Source organism: Aotus nancymaae, unplaced genomic scaffold, assembly GCF_030222135.1.
Source record: "Aotus nancymaae isolate 86718 unplaced genomic scaffold, 86718_ANA_hifiasm-v0.15.2.pri h1tg000030l, whole genome shotgun sequence".
NCBI lineage: Eukaryota > Metazoa > Chordata > Mammalia > Primates > Aotidae > Aotus > Aotus nancymaae.
In genome coordinates this window covers 38,438,424-38,457,426 of record NW_026988443.1, presented here as the reverse complement: position 1 = coordinate 38,457,426, position 19,003 = coordinate 38,438,424, and the positions used below count along the sequence as shown (strand labels likewise).

The 19,003-nt window shown below is 54.9% G+C and overlaps 1 long non-coding RNA gene across 1 annotated transcript; it reads left to right on the top strand.

The window, feature by feature from the left end:
- The first annotated feature begins 7,535 nt into the window (after positions 1-7,535).
- LOC105726620 (uncharacterized) lies at positions 7,536-12,851 on the top strand. The gene is made up of 3 exons (XR_001109589.2): positions 7,536-7,751; positions 7,917-8,003; positions 11,868-12,851. It is a non-coding gene; the product is annotated as an uncharacterized LOC105726620 (long non-coding RNA).
- Positions 12,852-19,003: the final 6,152 nt, after the last annotated feature.

Genomic DNA, 19,003 nt, shown 5'->3' with positions numbered 1-19,003 from the left:
GACCCCTCTGGCTGGGTGAGGAAGGCTGGGGTGTGGAAAGCGGGAGGTCTTGGCTGGAGTGTGTGCATGGCTGCTGTTGGTGAAGAGACGATGTCTAAAGCTGTGGATTCAGAGACCAGTGGATTCCACTGAGAGACAGTCAGTGAGAAGAGAAGAGGGGCTGCATGGAGCCGAGGGAAATCACCTCGTTCCCACAGGGTGCTGAATGGCTTGCATCTCCTGCCAGCCTGTGACGTGGAGTCTTGCTGCTCGCGGGAGCCCAGCCAGGCTGAGCAAATGCGTCTGTGCAGGATCAGTGACTCCCTCTTTTTGGTTGTAATTCTGAAGCCCTCTGGACCTCAGACCACACCCCACAAGGAGCTTCAAAAGTAGCTTAGAAGGGCCCCCCTGGCTTGGGTCAAGCTGACTGGGCAGCCTAGGGGAGGGAAGGAGAAGTTGGAACCACGGGCAGCGGGGATGGGCCAGAGAGAACAATAGAAGGGCTGGGATGAAAACCTTACTAATGCAGGCTCTGATTTATTTCATCCTAACCACGTGCCAGGATGGTGCTCAGCACCTGTGTAAATTCATCTTCACCTCCCCCTCTGAGGCAGGTACTGTTATTAGCAACATTTACAGACCAGTGAACCCGGGGACAGTGAGGGACCGAGTCGGGCGGCTTGAGGGTGGCAATCCCCTGCAGCCTGGGCTGTCTTCTCAATTTCACCCAAGTCTTTCCCCAGACACAGACAGCCTTCTTTGTGGTTTAGGTTTCTGAGGAAATGAGACCAGCTGTGTCTCCTTTGATATCACCTTGAGCTGAGACCAAACTGAGCTACAGGTTTCTTCTCGTTAGTCATTGTCATCACCATCTCCATCATCGCCACCATCATCTCCATCATCACTATCATTACCATCACCACCATCAACAACACCGTCATCTCCATCACCACCATCATTACCATCACCACCATCATCAACACCATCGTCTCCATCACCACCATTACCATCATTTCCTTTACCACTATCATCTCCATCACCACCATCTCCATCACCACCATCATCTCCATCACCATCATCATCTCCATCATCACCATCATCTCTATCACCAATATCATCATCACTATCTCCATCATCAACATCACTATCTCCATCATCATAACCATCATCTCCATCACCATCATCTCCATCATCACCATCACCACCATCTTCTTCATCACCACCATCATCAATATCACTATCTCCGTCACCACCACCATCATCTCCATCACCACCATCATCTCCATTATCTCCATCACCACCATCATCTCCATTACCATCATCACCATCTCTATCACCATCATCATCACTATCTCCATCATCACCAACATCTCCATCATCATCACCATCATTTCCATCATCATCACCATCACCTCCACTGCCATCATCTCCGTCACCACCATCTTCTCCATCACCAGCATCATCTCCATCATCACTACATCTTCATATTCATAATTGCCACCATCATCATTATAATAATCACCATCATCTAACTGTTATCACCATCATATCACCATTTTATTACCATTGCCATCTTTGTGTGTATGTGTGTGTGTGTGTGCGCGCGTGTGTGTGTGTTAGACAGGGTCTGGCTATCTTGCCCAGGATAGAGTGCAGTGGCACAGTCATGGCTCACTGTAGTTTTGACCTTCCAGGCTCAAGCAATCCTCCCACCTCAGCCTCCTGAGGAGCTGGGACCACAGGTGTGTACCACCATGCCAAGCTAATGTAAATAATTTTTCTTTTTTTTTTTTGTATAGACGAGTTTCACTGTATTGCTCAGACTGGTCTTGGACTCTTGACCTCAAATAATCCTCCTGCCTTGGCCTCCCGAAGTGCTGGGATTACAGGTGTGAGCCACTTCGTCCAGCCTCATTGCCATCTTTGTCATCTTCATCACCACCATCATCTTCATCATCACCATCATCTCCACCACCATCATCATCTTTGTGACTATCATCACTTTCATCAGCAGCCCTATCAGCTTCACCGGACAGTGGGATGATGGGATTGTTGCTTGGCTCTATTTGTAAGTTTTCTGCAATGATCAAATACACCTTGTGTGTTTTTCAAGGGGGGCACTCTGGTGGTGGAGCTTGAGGTGCTGTGATAAATGTGGGGCTAGGAAGATCGCTGGGACAAAGGGATGCCTGTCTGAATGGACAAGATTCCTGCCTTGCTGGCAAGGTGGTGTCTAGCAGGACCTGACAGGCCCTGGGCTCCAGGGACTGACTTCCCCACACTGTGCTGGGAAGCCTGCCACGTCACCCTGGCTGCTGCTGCCCTTCTGCAGGGTGGGTACCCGCCAGCAGGCACAGTCAGGTCTGGGCAGGGCCCTGGAGGCTATCCACATTTGGCGCAAGGGTGATGGAGGAGGAGCTGCAGAGGTGTCTGCTGTGTGGGCAGCGGGCCCAAGCCATCCTCATCTGAAGACAATACTGCCTTAAAGGTGGTGATGCCTGGATGGTGGAGTCCAAGGCGCTGAGGCCAAAACAAAACATCTGCCTGGCTCTACTGACACACAGAGCCAGCTCTTCTCTCTTCAAGAGTGTGCACATCTGGGTCTGTGCACTTCTGGCTGTCAAAGATCTTGGACCTGACTCGAACTCCAAGTACCTCCTTCTTCCTCCTCCTGGTACCCCCAGCCTTCACCCTCCATTTGATTCTAGTGGGCAGTTTCTGTCTCCCCAGCCAGAGGGCAGGATGAGGTCTCCTCCCGCTCGGTGCTCTCTGCACCCGAGGATCTCTGTGGTCCACGGAGAGTCTAGGCTTTCCCTAGGTAAGGCACAGAATCCTGGGCACCAGGACGTCCACACTCAGACGGAGCTGTCCCTCGAGCTGTTCCACCAGCCACCCTGCATTTACTAGGTAGAGAAGCTGCGGTCCAGCCAGGCAAAGTGGTTCAGCCATGGTCACACAGCAGGAAGAGGCCTTGGAATTCAGCCCCATACCACGTCCCCTTGGAAATGGCTGTGACCTATGGGGAGGGGGCCTCAAGCTTCCCCCTGCATTGCCTCAATCGTACACACCAGGTGCTCTGCTAAGAGGGGGCATGTGACAGTGGAGAGAGAGACGTGGACCTTGCCCTCGTGGAGATGACAGTCCTGGGGGAAGAATGGGCAGATAAGCACACGAATGAATATGTTGTCGACTGTCCGCTGATGCTGGGAAGCGCCTCCCAGAGAGAGACATAGCTGGGCTGGGAATGGAAGGCTGGCTAAAATCGATGCGGGTAGAAAAGGCCCTCCAGGAAGAGCCAACGGCAGATGCAAAGACCCTGAGGCTGGAAGGAGTTTTGAGAAACTGAAAGGGGGCATGTGGCTGGGTGAGGGCACGGTCCCAGGCTGGAGAGGACGACAGGGGCCAGATTATGAGGGACTTGGTGGTCATGGAAGGAGTATGGTCTGCTAAGAGCAAACGGAAGGATAACAAGACTGGACCTGCCCTTTGAAAAGACTGTGGGGAGGATGAGGGCCAGTATGGGTCAGGGGCTATGGTGGTCATCCCGAGAAAGCTTCAAAGTCACGGCCATGCCCCATCCCCAGGAAGATGTGGAAGAAGCTTTGCCTGAGACGGTCCAGATTTCAGGAAGCTCTGTGTAGGTATGTATGTGTGTGTGCATGCATGTGAACTCATGTAAGTGCGCACGTGGTGTGCATATGTGCATGCATGTGCACACATGTATGGATGTTTGCACATCTGCATGCATGTATGTGTACATGCTGTATGCATATATGCATGGATGTATATATGTGCATGCATCTATGTGTGCATGTCTGTACGTGTGCAAGCCATGTGTATGTGTAGCTGTGTGTGCCTGTGTCTGCCTGTATGTATGCATATGTGTACGTGTGCATGCTGGGTACCTGTTTGTGTGTATGTGTGCATGCATGTATATGTGTATATGCTCATGTGCATGTCTATGTGTGCATACGTGTATCAGTGTGCATGCTCTGTGCATGTATGTGTTCATGTGCACATGCCTATGTGTGCAGACATGTGTGCATATACATGGGTGTAGATAAATATGTGTGCATGCATGTGTACGTGTGTATGTGTGTGTGTGCTTAGAGGACTATGGAGGAAAGACAGGGGTCACAGTTCCAGCGAGTAAAGTTTGCAGTGGGGTTAAAGGTCACAGGTGGCACGGCCCCTCCTCCTTCCCAGGGGTCCAGAGCCAGTGGGCTTTCTCCTCCTGAGTCTTCATAGCCTGTCCTGTGTTGAGGTGACCACCCCAGGGACTCCCTTGGAAAAAACTGAGTTCCAGTCCTTTCTGCTCCCATGGGAGAAGCCACAGGTACCACTTCCAGAAGAAACAGCTCAGGCTCTCCAAGTGCACCCTCAGTCTACACCTCTGCAGGTAGCTTTGGGCCCAAGATGCCAGCCAATATCAAACGCCCTTGTGCCTGCTTGTGCCAGTGCCTCCTCTGAGGACCTCATGGGGAGGAGGGATGCCTGGGTCCTGGCAGGGTCTGGGTCCTGGGGGGGTCTCTTCTCCTAATTCATTGTACCAATATCTCACTCTCCCTTGTCCCCAGCACGGTGTGGCTGCATGTGTATGTCTGGGGGCCCAAACCCCCACATGGCTGTTCTGGTTTGGTCTTGGCATTCTCTACCCTATCTTGAGCTGCCTAGACAGCTCCCCTCCCCGGGCCAGAAGTAGGACTGGCTAGATAATTTGCAGGGTCTGGTGCAACATAAAAATGTGGACGCCCGTGTCAACAGTGATAGAGAATTTTAAGGTGGTGACGGCAGAGCTTACAGAAAAGGCTGACCACCTTCTCTCATTCATTGAGTCGTTCATTAACTCATTCATTCCTGCCCTGGTCAGGTATCGAGCTCCTACCATGCACCAAGTTCCACTGAGGCCCTGGGAGCACCACTGGTTCCAACTCTGTGCCGGCCCCCAATGAATCCCCTGCACCCAAGGCTTCCATGCCCCTCCTCGCCAGGCCTCCCACCCCCGCCCAGCCCCCCATCCTTGGACCCGCTGTCTGCTGGGCTCCTGCCAGGCTGAGTGCAGTGCTCCCCAACAACACTCCCTCCTCAGAGCACTGGGCATGAAGCCACAGCACTCATCATCCCCCACAACCCGCAGTCTGTCCCTTACCCCAGGCCCCTTCAGCTCTCTCTCATCTGCTTTATCATTATGACCCTATAAAGTGAGGCACAACTTACACCTTATGGTAAAGTCCACGTATCTCAAATGCACTCTTTGCAGATTACACCACTCAGGTCAAATGCAGAACATGCCCAGCTCCCTGGAAGGCGCCCTCAGTTAACCCCCTTTTCGTTTTGTTTTTTTCCTTTAGAGGCAGGGTCTTATGTCTTGCCCAGGCTGGAGTGCAATGGTGCAATCACGGCTCACTACAGCCTCAATCTCCCAGGCTCAAGAGCTCTTTCCATCTCAGCCTCCTGAGTAGCTGGGACTACAGGAGCATGCCACCATGCCTAGCTAATTTGTAAAAGTTTTTTTGTAGAGCTAGGGGTCTCATCATGTTGCCCAGGCTGGTCTCAAATCCCTGGGCTCAAGTGATCCTTGGCTTCGGCCTCCTGCGCTGGGATTACAAGTGCTTACCAGCCAACCCTTGTCTGACTTGTCCCATAGATCAGTTGTGCCTGTTCTCGATGTTGGCATAGACGCAATCGCACGGGAACCTCTCTCTTGTGCCTAGCTTCTCTGGCTCGACATCCCGTCTCTGCTGGTCACCATGCTCAGCTGCTTGGAAGGATGCACAAGAAACTGGTGGCTGTGGCTGTCTCCCAAGATGCAAGTGGGGTGGCTGGGAGATTTGCTTTTCACTAGAAACCTATTAGCACTTTTCAAGCATTGTACTTCTCATGTAGTACCCAATCAATTAACATATACGATGTAAACATGAATAAATAGTTGCTCATGAAATTTAACAGATGATGACTCTTGTTCACTCTCAACTTGGCCCCTTCTAAAGCCAGTTCCTGCTTCTTCCCCTGTGCTGAATGACAAGAGGAGGCGGCCCTCAGCCAAGTCCCTGCCAGGACCCTGAGTTTCACTCCTTAGGGCAGGAAGCCTGGTGGCTCCAAAAGAATGTCAACAGTGGTGACTTCTCCTTTGCCTGAGAGCTCCGCGTTCATCCTCTGTCTCTGTCCTGGCTCTGCTCTGCTCAGCTCAGGAGGCTGAGCAATGACTATGCCCATTTGAGAAGTGAGAAGTGAGGGCAGGGGGTGGTGTGATGGGCCCAGGGCCACACGGAGGGCTCTGGGAGGGGGGAGATCTTGCATGCCTTGGACACTCCATGACACCTGGGCTGTCCCAGTACCTAGCTCGGGGCATGCTCAAGGTCTGTGGAGTGACAACCACTGGACCAGGACCCAGCCCCTCTCGGCTGGAACAGCCTTTCCGTTCAGTTCCACAGGAAGCTTGATTTCACCATGTTTCTGCCTTCCACTCCTGGTGGGAGGGTGGAGGGGCTTCCACCCAGACTTGCCTGGTGACCTGGCGGAGGGGGATGGTTCTAGAGCAGTGCTTCGCAAATTCACTGGCCACATACCCTTTCTTCACGGGGCATCCTGCAGAAATAGTGCTCGTTGGAACACACTTTGGGAGCCACAGTTAGCAGCTGGCATAAATGCCAACTGTCACCGTTAAAGGCCTGGAGACCAGGGACTTAGGGAATAAGGGATGGTGCTTGGGGCTCGGAGGACTAGGAGGCCAGGGGATACCAGCACCTCCATTTTTTGGCTCTGGCTACCCACTGAAATCACCTGATATCATCTCCAGAGATGCTAATACTGCTAATCATTTAATATTCTCAAATGATCGCATTGTGTAGGCTGGAGAGAACCACTGTCCTAGAGCTGGGATCAGTGGGAGAGGCAAGAGGATGACGACCTTTCTGCATTACAATCTTGGGTCACATTAATAAGGGCATAGTCTACAGAATGTGGGAGGTGATGGTCCTGCTTGATTTGTCATTGATCGATGATACCAGGTTCTGAGCTCCACAGCTTAACAGAAACATCAAGTTGGAAAACGTTCAGAAAAGAGAAACCAGTGCAGCAAGGAGACTCAAAATGGGGCCTGTCCTCTGCAGAACTCCACAGATAGCGGGCATTCCGGAGAGCACGGGAACAGGTTCGGGGCTTGCCATCTGTCACACCAGCCCTAAGCTCTGACAGTTGAGGGCTCACCTCTGAAACCACTCTGGTGTCTGTCTTCCCATGGAGGAGCAGGAGGGCCTTCCTGAGGGTGGAAACGGCAGATGCAGGGTGGGGAGAGCCCAAGATGAGAGGACCTGGGGCAGGGCTGCAAGGATTCACTTGGTTGAGGACGACGATGAATGATTCTCCAGGGTCATGCAGGAAGACCAGCTAATCTCAGGCACCAGCCGAGGAGCACATGAATATTTAAGAAGGGTCAGATGACAGTGCGGGCCATGCTGGTACTCGTTCCCAAGAACGCACGCCCCGTTCCAGAGGTCGCGTCTTGCTGTCCTCGCTCTCTCTGCATTCCTGCCCAGATGGTACTCAGGGCACGCTCCACACAGCTGCATTCAATGAAAGAGTGAGCAGGACAGCGAGACAGGGTCCCGATGCAGGGGGAAGATGGGCTGTCAGGGCTGGCCTCTGTGAAGAGGGGACTTTTCCATTGGGGCCCGAGAAGTGGGTGGCGAGCCGGCCACGGGAAAAGCATTCCAGGTGGATAGAACGGCACATGCAGAGGCCCAGAGGCTGGCAGGACCCGGTGGTCGGAGGTGAGCAGTGGGACCCGAGGGTGTGGACCTCTGGGGGTGAGGATGGCAGTAACCGAGAGAGGGGGAGAGGGCTGACCCCACAGGGCCGAGAGGCAGTGCAGTCAGGAACCAGCTGCTTCCCGGCTGTGCTGCCCGAGCCAGTGACTTAACCACTCTGGGCTTCAGTTTCCTCAGGGCAAAATGGAGAGGAAAACAGCAGCTATCTCTCGGGACAGAATGACAGGTGGCACTGGGAATCGTTCCTGGCACACGGTAAACTCTGCAGCAATGGTCGCTGCCATTGTTATCATTATTGTTACTAGCAGTGGAAGAGCTGGGGACACAGAGCTGGACCTGGACACTGGGTCAGCCAGCCTGGGTTCAGGGTCTTTTCCCCTGATTGGAAGAGTCCACAGCTGGCAAAGGTCCAGGGTTTCTGGGTGCTGGCCAGGCCCTCAACTGGGAGCTGTGTCTCTGACACTTCCATGTCCTGGAAGGAGGGTTTGGTGGGCCTGCCCACCCCCGCAGGCTGGGTGCCCTGGCAGGCGTGCTGCCTCCTCCTCTAGGTGGGTAGGGCAATGACAGGGCCTGGGAGTCTTGCAGGGCTGTGAGGGCAGCGGGCTGTGTCCCAGGTGCTCAGCGACATGGTGTCCCTCTGTGTGAGCCACTTGGCTCCAGGTGGGCCGGGTGGGCCGGGTCCCCTCTAGATGGGTAGGTGAGGCCCTGCCCCTGCCCATGGGCTCAGCAGAAGAAAGGGGCTTCCAGGTGAAGAGCGGACCAGGGGCAGGGCACCCCAGCCGCCTCCTCTCTCTGGGGGCTCGCACTGCTCCCTGCCTTCATCCTTCCCTCCCCAGCCCCGCTCTCCTGCTTCAGTGGCTCAGGCTGAACCCTGAGTCAACCTTGCCCCCTCTTTTGTTCACACCCTAATCCCTTAGCAAACCCACCAGCTCCACCTGCAAATAGATTCGGATTCTGACCCCTGGGCCCCTCGCTGCGACCCTGGGTTCAGCCTCCCAGCTGACCGGTGCCCCCACTGCACCCTCCACACAGCAGCCAGGACACCCACACCAGAACAAACTCCTCTGATGACCACCCTGGATACTGACAGGTCCCTGCTGAGCTGGGTCCCTTGTCCCCGTCTCCGTTTCCATCTCCCTGGGCTCCTCCCTGCTCCTGATTCACGCTTACCCCAGGGCCTTTGTCTTTGCTGTTCCCTGGGCCTGGAACACTCTTCCCTCAGATGCCCACACGACGCTGCCTCAGTAAGTTCAGGGCTGCGCTTCCTACACGATACCGGAACTCACTCCGACTCATGTGGCTGCATTTTCTACAGAGCCTCATTGCCAATTTAGGAGCTACACACTCCTTGTTCATTTGTTTATCTGAATCCCCACGGTGGGATGCAGGTTCCCAGAGGGCAGGGTGTCCTCTGCTCTCTTCCCTGGTATATCTCAAATGCCTGACACATAGTAGGTGCGTCCTAAGTACCCTTGCCTGAATGGGGCCGACACGGCATTCCTCAAGCCAGAGACAAACAGGACCACAGCCTCCTCCCTCTGGGACTGGCCTTTCTGTTCCTGGAGACACAACTCCAGGAGGGTCGGCCCTCGTCGGACATGTTTAAGCTCCCCAGGAGTGGCCGTCGGTCCTCCCTTTGGAGGGGCCATGGGGAGCACTAGACAGCCAGCAGGCCGGAGCTGTTCTTTCTGGCCAGGGAATTGGGGCAGGACACAGTTTATTTGTTCAGCCAGCATGGGGCTAACTCTGTGGGGGCAAATGGCAGGACCTGTCAGACAGAGGAAGGGAGCAAGCAGGAGGCAAATGCCACACTTGTGGTGCATGCTGCCAGGTGGGCTAACAAGATGCCCCTCAACCCAGTCTAGGGGGCTCAGAGACTTTCTGCAGGAGTAAGATTAAGTCCAAAGGCCTTAGCCAGGAAAGCTGGGCCCAGAGATACCCCCCAAGTGGGGAAAGCAGCCAAGGCCGAGACAGGAGGGGACGGGGCTCCGCTGGGTTCAGCGCCATGGCTGAGCTTTGGGATGTGCAGGGCAGAGATGGCGGCTGCTGTCACCCCGAGGCAGCTGGGGCTGGGAGGAAGAGCAGGGCGGGAGCCAGCTCCTGTGGCGGTTGCAGAAAGGCCACCATCGGCTGCTTGGAGAAGGGCCTGTTGCTACAGAGGTCGGGCGAGAGACGAGGGTGGTGGCGAGGGTGTAGACAATCAGATGGATTTGTGAGCTTGGTTCAGAAGCCACAACCTGGGCTTCAGGATTCTCATGCGTAAATGAGGAGGCTGGTCTGGGTTCTCTCCAAGGGACTTGGCGTCTTGAATATCTGGGTGTTTATTCTTCCAATCCCCTCCACTCCCAAAGGAGCATGAAGGGGCATGGAGAGTGGGGAGTGTGTCACCCACCGTCGGGAAGGGCAGGAAGCGTATCCGAGTGAACAACCACAGCAGAAACCCTGCATGGCTCCAGGTTGCTGAGACGCCGCTGCATCTTATGGGAGAGGAGACGGGGTGTTGAGGATGAGGTGTTGGCTCCCCAGTGCCGCGTCCGGAATCTGTAAATGTGGCCTTGACCGGAAAGGGGGTCTCTGCAGACGTCATTCAGTCAGGGATTTCGGAATCACCCTAGATTCAGGGTGGCCCAACAACAAGTGTGCTTATATGAAACGGGGAAACTGAAGGAGCCAGGGAGGAAGGGCACGTGACCAGAGAGGCAGCGGTGAGAACCAAGGGGCGCCTGGAAACCCCCAAAGCTGGAGGAGTCAATGAGGATCCTCCCCGGGGTGTGGGTGGTGCCGGCGCCTTGGCGTTTGACTTGTAGTCTCCAGAACCATGAGAGGGTACGTTTCTGTTGCTTTAAGCCACTTAGTTTGTGGTCACTGGCGGTGTCAGGTACGGGACAGTCATTCAGGAGGAAGTGCAGGGGGATTAAACCCCGACAGCGGGACTGATGAGGAGTCTGTGGAGGATCATCTTTCCTTCAAGTTTCAGGTCTGGGTTCCAGAAAAGCTGCAGGCCCCACAGGGGTGGGGGAGGCGCATCAAGCAGACAAGAGACGTAGGGGCTGGTGGGGGTCGCTTGGCGCCTCTTCCCTCCCCCAGCTGGGCACCTGCGGCTGCCCCGGCGGAACATTCTGGGCCTTCTGTTTGCCAGAGGTGAAATCTTGCAAAATGAAGGGAACAAGGGGAGTGTGGCTGAACTTGACTTCACCTGCCCTTGGCTGTGACCTTGGAGCCCCAGGAGCCTTTGCTGTCAACCTCGGAGATGTTTAAACTGGGAAAGAGACAGCACGGGAGGGGAGTAACACTCTGCTCACACAGGGCGAGCGTGCACCGAGACCATTCTGCTCCTACAGAGGGCAGCCTGCCTTACAGTGGAGCCGTGGGGGCCCCTTCTGAGCACTCATTGCCCCCACCACACCCAAAGGCGGGGCTCAGCACTTTGCCTGTGTCACACCATGAGTGTCTCAGCCTCCCACGAGGGAGCTGCTGTTCTAGGCATTTTACAGTTGAGGAAGCTGAGTCCAAACAGCCTTCCCAAGGTCATCCTGTCAGGAAGTGGCAGGGGTGGGGTCAGAGCGGCTGAGGCTCCTGATGGCTCTCGGCCCCAGGAGCCTCCAACTAACAGGCTCTGTGGGCTTCGTGTGTGCAAGCGACCAGGTGTCCCTTCAGGGAGTGGGCCTGTCCAGAGTCAAACCCGGCTGGACCTACCATGCCGATGAGGTCCCAACATGGGTTCCCACACTCAGGGCTGAAGGTTCCCCAGTGGCTGCCACCATTGGAAGGACTAGAACAGGTCTGGGGTCCCTCCTGGGCAAAGACTCCAAAATCAAGTGTGAAGCTGGCACGCTGGGAGCAGTGGCTGAGGGGGTGGGAGCAGGGCTGGAGCATCCCGACAGGGACGCCAGTGCACTAAGGCCCTGGACCCCCGATCTGCCGCCTCTGCTGGTGGAGCTGGGGATCACAGGGCTGGGTGGGGCCCCTGCCCAGGGACTCCAGCTGTGGTCTGGGGTTGGGAACTGGGTGTCAGTGTTGGCCAAAGCTTCCCAGGTGGTTCTCATGTGCAGCCATGGGTTATAGCAGAACAGTCTGGAGAGACCCGAGGTCAAACTGCAGCCCTGCCCTTTCCTGCAGGATCCAGGAGGTGGTTCCCGCTCAGCCCTGAATGGAGCTTGCTGGACAGAGCAATTTGAGAACACCTGAGAACCAAAAGCCCAGTGAGGCCGCAGCCATCTGCCGTTCTGTGGTGGGAGAGGCTGGGGGTGGCCATGGGCCTCCTTGGAGGGCCTGTAGTTTATTCTCTGAGTCTCACACTGTGGGGCACACAGAGTCCCCTGGGCAAGCTCGTTCACAGACAAGGCTCAGGGTCAGAAAACCTAGTGCTGGGCCTCTGACTCTGCCGGGGTCCCAAGTCTTCCCCCAGGTGAGTGGCAGCCAGAGCCAGGTGAGAAGGACAGGATGCAGATACAGAGGGGAGACCTGCTCCTGCTGCCCGCTCCTGCCCATCCACCAGGACGAAGGGGCCAGACCCCCATGTGGCAGTGGGTGGGGAATAGATGTGGGGCTGGTGACCAGCCACAGCCCCTGAGCCTGGCTGAGACAGGCATGAGTGGTGGTCGGTTCCGGGGCCTGATGACAATGGCCGATGTGTTTTGGGTGCATTCTGCACCTGGGGTGAGTGCCAGGGCCTGGCACTTTCCCAACATCACATGACAGGCATGCAACGGCACTGGGTTCCCACCCAGGCCACCTGCGCCCGAGTCCACAAGCTGAAGCTCCTCGCTCCAGGGCCACCTCCTGGGAGCCTCTCCTCCAGCCTGGCCTGACCAGGCCTCCCCAGGACACCCCACTCCCTCCTGGAGCAGCCCCTATCCCTCCTTGCTCCTGGCCCTCCTTACCTGATGATGAAGGGGCCGGGTGTGGCAGAGGTGATGGAGGTGACCAGCTGGCCGGGGAGGAGCGGACACAGTGGGGCTGTCCCTCCCCCAGGGGACCCCCCCCCCGCCGACGATGTGGTAACAGAGGAGCCAGGGGACAAGAGGCCAGCCTGGGCCATTTGTTGCATCACAAAGTCTTGCCTGGGCAGTGGCGGGCAGCCTCAGGGTGGCTCTGCCCAAGGGCCCAGCAGGCCCCACTCCCGTCCTCTGCTGCGCCTCCACCAGAGCATCTGCAGCCTCAGTGGGGGAGGCTGGAAAAGGCGCATATCTTGCCAAAATGTGGCTGGGGGGCAGGTTGGGTTGCTGTGACGACGGGTACACAGGGCCCTGCACACAGATGCTCAGTAAACACCTGCTGAAGGACGTGCCTTGCCCAGTCACATGCTCGCAGGTGCTGGCACAGGGTTCAAACTCTGACCAACCTCAGTGCCCTTCTGGTGCCTCCTCCCAGGCAGCCCTGCTGGCTATGAGGATATGGGAACCCTGGGGATGGAGGTTTCTACCTGTCCTGCCTCCTTCCCACTTCCTGCAAGCGAAGAAATTCTCCGTGGAATTTCTTCCCCTGCTGCACCGACACTCCTCCACCCCTCGACACACTTACAATCAGACCAGGGCTCGGTCAGCTCGGAGCCTTCCTTTGGGAGAATGACACTCAGGAGGCTGCCGGCCTGGTGGGGAGCTCTGGGCAGAACCCTCCTTGAGAGCTGAGATCCGCACCCCCCCACCAAATTTCGGCCCATGTCATCGACTGCCCATGGTTATTCTCCTAAGAACTGTCCTTGCGGGGAGGAGAAACACACCCCCATCTCTAGAGAAACACACCCCCATCTCTAGAGAAACACACCCCCATCTCTAGAGAAACACACCCCCATCTCTAGAGAAATGCACCCATCTCTGGAGAAACGCACCCCCATCTCTAGAGAAATGCACCCCCATCTCTAGAGCAATGCACTTCCGTCTCTCCGCCGCGTCCCCTCGCCAGCCATCTCCACCCAGCACTGCTTCCCCGCCCACAGGGACACTCCTACCCCTCCTCATGTGGACACCAGCACTTTGCCCCAGATTCCAGGGTGAACAGTGCAGCTGCTTAAAGACAGCACAAATCCTAGGAAGATAAGGTGGATGACATCAGAAATGTTCAGAGGGTCATACATGCCAGCTGTGGGAACAGCCCCGGGGGCCAGGTCTGTGGGCACCTGCGCCTCTCTGAGAGGCAGACTTTGCAGAGCAGAAGAAGCAAGTGTCCTTCTGTGTTGATGTGAGCTTTCTGGTCAGAGCTGCAAAAGGAGACACAAAAGTCACAGCTCATTCCAGGAGGCGACCGGAGCCAGCAGCACCCAGCGGCATAGTCACCACCACAAGCAGTCGCCGAGGGCCGACGCGAGCATGAACACGAAGGCCAGGGAGGGGGCGGCCCGGCCTTCCAGGTCAGCAGTGCGGTTCACCGGGGCCTGCCGATCGTCTTGCTCAAGTTTCAAATTCTGTTTACCAAACGACTATAGAAACCTCTTAATAAAACATCTCACTTGAAGGCCAATGTGAAAAATTTTACATAAAAAAATTAATTTCACTGGTTTACATTGTTTTATACATTAAAATTGATATATTTACTTGTTTTTTTGAGACAGGGTCTCACTCTCACCCAGGCTGGAGTGCAGTGGCATGATCATAGCTCACTGCAGCCTCCACCTTCTGGACCCAAGCAACCCTCCCCATTCAGCCTCCCAAGTAATTGGGACTACAGGTGCTCGCTGCCACATCTGGCTAATACTATTTTTATTTCTTGTAGAGGGTCTCATTATGTTGCCCAGGCTGGTCTCCAACTCCTGGGCTCAAGCAGTCCTCCTGCTATGGCCTCCCAAATTGCTGGAATTAAATTGCTCATTAAGGCATGAGCCACTATACCCAGCCAAAATGGATACATTTACTTTCTGTAAATTTAGTAATGGCCATATGGCTCGTAAGTGACAGTGCCTGGCTCAGGCCCCATCTCTGGGTTCTAATAAAATATTTTCTAGCCTCTGTACTCCTGTGTAACAATACAGTTGAAAAAAAAACTGGATATAGCTATGTTTTTATGTGCCTGAGGGTCAGCAAGACGTCAGAGACGACAGCGCGTCCTGTGGAGGGGCTGGCACCGTCTGGTGAGCATCGAATGCAGTCAAGTGCAATTCATCAATGACACGTGCTCCAAGGCAAGCTGGACTTCGTCAGGAAAGAGGCTCTTGGGCTCCTGCTGTCAGAGGACGGACCAGAAAATTCAATGACTGCACCTCTTCTCTCACCTCAGCTCTTCCACCACGCAGCCCCTGCCTCTGCTCCAGAGCAATGTCTGTCTGCTGGTGAAGCACAACCTACCCGCCTTCACGGCATTAGACGCAGTGGCCCTTTGTTTCACAGTCACCAAGACGGAGACACAGAAGCGTTTCTCCAAGGCTTGAGCAGAGGCTGTGCAAGAGTAGAGGCTCAGTCTGGACCAACACTGACTGCTGTATCCCAGGGACACAGGAGCCCGTCCTGCATGTGGGTCTGTGACACGTAAGGGCCTCTCAAGTGTGGGGTCCGTGGCAGGTGCCCTCCTGCCTGGGTCTAAGGCCGGTGTCAGTTATGGTTGTGAAAGCCTATGTGAGGCTTTCTTCCTTTCAGAAGAGGTATAGCAATCGGCTATACTTTCTTCCTTTCAGAAGAGGTATAGCAATCGGCTGCTTTGCTGTAGGGTGGTGCTGACAAGATCCTGAGGTCGTGGGTAAAAATCTCCACTTTCAACCACAAGGCTGCTTTGAGGATTGCAACACTTGGGCAGCAGGGGTTTGAGATGTCTGAGGCTGATTCCTAAGCCAGCCTGTTCCTGTGGTTGCACAGTAGTGAGCGGGAAGTCTGATTCACACAGATAAAAAGCTACAAATTCTAAGAGTTTTAGACAGTTCTCTCTGTGTGTACTCCAACTCACAGATTTTGGGAGAGGCCTGGGTAGGTTGAGGACTTAGGAAATCAAGATGACCTCATGCCACAAGCCGACAGGTTGGTGGCTCCAACGTGCTAATATCTGATGTATCACATTGGTGAATCAGCCACTTCTAGTGCAGTTACAAATTCGATTTTAAGTGAAAGCTTAATAAGTAAAGTATTTTGGAGCTCTGGAAGGCGTGCAGGATTTGGCCAGTCCCTCAACGCCAGTGTGCCAAGCAGAGGCCAGGTTCTGCTGGGGTCCCCCACCTCCTGGTCACTGAGGGAAGCTCCTCCCAGGACGCCAAGGTCTGGCTTCTACCTGCATGTAGCTTCTCCTCCTAGTCCCAATGCTTATCATGGGGCTTTCGAGAACACATCTAATAACCAGGCACAATTACGTGGCTCAAGCCTGTAATCTCAGCATTCTGGGAGGCTGAGGTGGCTGGATCACTTGAGGTCAGGAGTTCGAGACCAGCCTGGCCAACATGATAAAACCCTGTCTCTACTAAAAACACAAAAAAAATCAGCCAGGAATGGTGGCCTGTGCCTGTAGTCCCAGTTACTCAGGAGGCTGAGGCAAGAGAATCACTTAAACCTGGGAGGCGGAGGTTGAAGTGAGCCAAGATCGCCCCATTGCACTCCAGCCCAGGCGACAGAGCAAGACAGATCAACTCAAGGGCAAAGTGCACTTTGTGTCCAGAGCTAAAACTCTTCAAAGGAATGCCCAAGGTGTGAGATTCTGATAATCTGGTGGCTCTTGGATAAAGCAATAATCTCATTTAATCCTTTTCCAAGTATTGCTCCTTCACGAGTCTTCTGAGGACTTTTTGAGTCCTCAAAGAGAAAGTCTGTTTGGTACTTATATATGTTTAAAAAGTCTTAACATTTATTAACCCCCCCCCATTTTTTTTTGAGAGAGAAAGCAACTGTATCTAACTGAAGTTTAATGCTGTTTTGTTTTTATATTAATTTTTACTCTTAACTTCTACTTAAGGAAAAAGATGAAGCTTTTATTGATGGGAGTGATATAAAAACATTGCGACAGTGGTCAGCAAATGACTGGTGCTTGGGCTCTAGATTTAGCGGGGTTGGATTTGTGATCTGGGCTCCATACCTGAAGCAGAAAGTCATGTCCTCAGCCTGAGTTGAGACCCATGGAAGGGGCTGGAGGGGGCCCTCTGAGACATTTGCAAATGACCATGCTCCTGCTCTACTGCAAACGATGACCGGACAAGGAGGAGCTGACCACGGAGCCAAATTGGAGGTGACTATGGACGGGGCAAGGAGGACTGACCGCAGGGGGCTCGGACTGCGAGCCAGAAGAGCCCCAGGGGAAGCTTCTGAAAGCAGGACGACGCCTACCCTGGCTCTGAGTATCCTCACCTAAGCCGTGCAGGGGAGTGGGGAGCGGTGGGCAGGCTCTGAGTGCAGGTTTAACACCAGGCTCTGTTTACTACCAGTTAGGAATTTTTTTTTTTTTTTTTTTTTTTTAGTGCTTGGTGTTTGCAAAGAGGTTTTTTTTTTTTTTTTTTTAATTGCATTTTAGGTTTTGGGGTAGGAATTTTAACATCCAGAGCCCTAGTGCAGAGTAGAGGAGGCTGGAGGGGCGCAACACCGCCATCTCGCGGCGACAGGGTGCACAGCACCTGTGAGGACCCAGACTGGGATCCACCTGTCCCAGAGAATCATTTTCAGCATCAAAGCGAGTCCTTGCGCCGTCCATAAGGAGCTTGCCATGCGGCAGGTACCTTGCAGGACTCCAAGCCTGCCTCATCTTATGAGATCCCCACAGTCCCTGAAGGAAAGGATCACTAATATCAGCATTCACATGATGGAACTGGAGGTGTCCTTGTGTTCACAGCTGGGCAGCCCACCCGACACAAGGGGGGACTTGGGGACAGCTGTCTAGCTCGCAGGAGGTGGAAGTGGGCTACTGAGAAGGACGGCGGCGAGTCGATTCACCTTCCCCTTTTGTGTTTAAAAGGAGCTTCCCCGGATGGATTAGGTGGCACGGCAGCAGTGTGAGAATGGAGTGCCCAAGCCCGTCCCCTTGGCCAGCCCCTTCAGCTCTCTGGGCCTCAGTGTCTTCACCTGTCATACAGGGACAGGGACCCTCCTTCCCAGGGCCAGGTGGGGTCTGATTGAGTTGGTGCAAGCCAGCGTTCAGTGCAGCGCAGCTGGGGTGTGACTCCAGGGGGAGCTGGGCTTGGAGAAAGAGAGATCTCGTGGGCTCTGTGAAGGAGGGCCTGTGCCCTGTTCCCACACAGCATCCGCAGGGGCAGGGCTCCGTGGGGAGACCGGGCCAGGGCCAGGCATGGCCAGAAAGACCCTGCCTTTAAGGGGCTATGGAGCCCTGGGCAAGGAGTGTATCCAAGTAACCAGCGTGGCCTGAGGCCAGAGGGCCCCTCTGCAAATGTCAAATTGGAGAGGTCCCTGACGATCTTGCAGGCCCTGCAGCCACCTGCTGCCAGAAGCCAAGCAGGGCCCCTGCCCTCAGATAGCTTCTCGTCTAGTGGAGACACACACATGTAACTGCCTTGCTGAGGGGCTACCAGGAAGGAGAGGCTCCAGTGAGAGGACAGCGAATAATGGGGGAATGTGACTGGGTCAGGCAGTTGGGGAAGGCTTCCTGAGGAGAGGACAACAGATGAAATTTGGAGGCTGAGTGAGCATTGCCCAGGAGGAGCAGAGGGGAGAGCATTTCAGGTGGAGGGAGCAGCAGGTGCCGGGGAGGAAGGATGGAGGACAGGGAGTCCCAGACAGAGGGAGGAGAGTGCCAGGAGGGCCTGGAAGAGCAGAGCGGGTCGGGTTGGGCCACCGTAGGCTTGGGAGGCCACACAGGGGGCTGTGTGTGAGAGGAAGGGCGACAGGGATGAGAAAGGAGAAGAAAATGGAACCTGATTTGCATTTCACAATGACAACTCTGACTGCTGGGGTGAGGAAGGATCTGGAAGGGTCTGGTGTAGGCAGGTGGGCAGACCAGCTGTGAGGTTAGTAACTGCACATTATCAGGAAGGAGGCTTTGTAACCTGGGCCAGGGAAATGAAGGGAGCAAGGCCAGTGGCCCGTCCAGGGGCCCAGGGAGGGATGGGAGGTGGGCGTGACGGGAGCCCCAGGGATGGCGCCTGGGCTTCTGTGTTACACATTTGGATGGCTGGAGGTGGCCTTGCCAGGAAGGAACAGCTGGGTGAAGCCAGGTTTTGGAGGGAGGGCGTCTGCATTCAGCCTTGGCTGTGCTGAGTCTGAGCTGCCACTGAGCTATCCAGGGGGAACACACAGGTCTGGAGTGTCTGTGTCACCAGTGAGGGGACCGTGCAAGTGATCGCCCTAACTTAACACTTCTGAGTGAAGAGTAGCTCTGTTAACAACGATGCCACAACAGTG